We start from the raw sequence: 2219 nt of genomic DNA, 5'->3' as shown, positions 1-2219 counted from the left end.
GTTAAGGGTCCCAATTCCATACAAGTGGGGTCCATGGTTTTATGTTCCAGAGCATTGATTTGGAGGGCCCCACCTTCCCTGAAACTCCCTGATTGGAAGATTCTATCTCTATTTGATCAGTGGCAGGCAAACAGATGGTTAAGGAAAACAAAAAACATATTCTGGGAAAAACAGGAGAAGATCAGAAGATTAGGACCTTCCAATCTAGGAGCTCATTCTGCATCTGCTGCAGGGCCATCAGATCAACAGTCTGGATCACTGAAGCATTGATCCCAACATCAGAAAGAATCTCTCTCTACATATGCAAACCCCATCTGTGAATATTCTCATATTTTTATTTACATTATTCCTGGAGACATCTCTAATAACTTTCGAGAACTGCTGAGATAATTCACGCAATGAGAGATTGAAGGGGTGAAGAGGCACATGTGCCAGCATGGCATGTCTGATATGGACGCGGATTGCGTCCTACCCCCACCCGTCTCTAGCCACGAACGGGCAGTTCTGTGGGTGGGCCCACCGTGATGTATCTGTTTATCCACTCCGCCCATCCCTTCTCTCAGATCATTTTAAGGTATGTGCACAAAAATGAGGCAGATCCAACTATCAAATGGACCACACCAATGATGACTCTTGTATTTAATGCTTTGTGCATTTAAAGCAACCCAAGATTATTATTTGGTGTGGTCCACTTGAGCGTTGGATCTGCCTCATTTTTGTGCACATACCTTGAAATGATCTGAAAGAAGAGATGGACGGCGTGGATAAACAGATACGTCACGGTTGGCCCACCCACGGAACTGCCCGTTCGTGGCTAGAGACGGGCGAGGTAGGATGCAATCCGTGTCCATCTCATATCTGTGCCACTCGTTAGGTTGTGATCATCAGTAACTTGCCCCAACCCAAAAGTCTAGCGTGTCCATGCATCAGCTGCTGTTGTGTGCGTACTTCCAATATGAATTACTCATTTTTCTCTAAAACTGGCCATTTTTCTCATACATAATGTAGCCAGCTAGATGAGTGGAACTGCCTGATTATGGGTGAGTGCATGTTTGCAGTGGACCTTCCTGATTAATGGCTGTGATCTCACACATGCCATGTTGGTTTAAGTGCAGTGAACTGCCTTGGCAATTACAATGTAAGAATCACCATATCATCTCTTGATTTTTGGTTTTGTGCAAGCCACCCAATGGAAACTATATGGAATTGGGGACCTGTAATTCATCAAGGCCTCAAGTCATTGATCTGGTGGGCCCCCCTATGGTTGAACAATGCCCAAAAAATCTCTTCGTTTGGTTAACTCCAATCTTTACATTGATGGCATGTAAATACATGCTTCATCCAATGGAGAAAAGACTATCTGCTGGTAAGGATCTTTCAATTAGGGATTTTTTATTATTTTATTATTATTATTATTATTTTTTTGTGTCATGGTTCATCCAAGACAGGACATCAGATGAATGGCTCAGATAAATAGATTATGGGCCCCACATATACCTAATACGGAAGCTCTATTAGTGACAAATAGGAAACTCGGCCACTGTTTGTCAGTTTTGTTGTCTTAAGAGAACTTTTATTCTCGGGCAGAGTGTGATGGATGATACGCAGGCACTTAGAAATTGCACTCGTGACAAATAAGTATTCAAATTAAACCGTCCAAGTTATGATGCAGGTATAAAAATAAAGCTTATTTAATTAGACAGTTAAAATGAAAATTATACTTTGTTACTATTTCCGCTAGTAAGAGGTTTGTAGGGAGTGGATTAGGTGCAGCCCCAGCCAGGGGGGCCCACCTTAATGTATGTTTTGTATATCCATGCCGTCCATCCACCTTGCCAGCTCATTTTAGGGCATGAGCCCAAAAAATGAAGCAGGTCCAAATCTCAGGTGAGCCATGTCATAGGAAACAGTGATGATTGAATGCTCACCATTGAGAATTTCCTGGGGCTTGGAAACAGTTTCCCTAAGTGTTTATTAGCCATTCAATCTGTTGACAAGGTCACACGAATCTGGATGAAGGGAAATGACAAATATCAGGTTGATCTAAAACTTTTGTGGCCTGCAAGTTTTTAATGGTTAGAACATATAAAGCACTTGGTGGGACCCACCTGAATTTTGGATGCGGCTGAAACGTGTGGTCTGCCCCCTCATCCAAGTGGGACACACAATGGATGGTCTGGATTTGTGAACCACATCTCGGTGGGCCCAATAAATGACTA

Source organism: Magnolia sinica, chromosome 6 (assembly GCF_029962835.1).
Source record: "Magnolia sinica isolate HGM2019 chromosome 6, MsV1, whole genome shotgun sequence".
In the NCBI taxonomy this organism is placed as follows: domain Eukaryota; kingdom Viridiplantae; phylum Streptophyta; class Magnoliopsida; order Magnoliales; family Magnoliaceae; genus Magnolia; species Magnolia sinica.
This window is presented reverse-complemented; position numbering follows the sequence as displayed.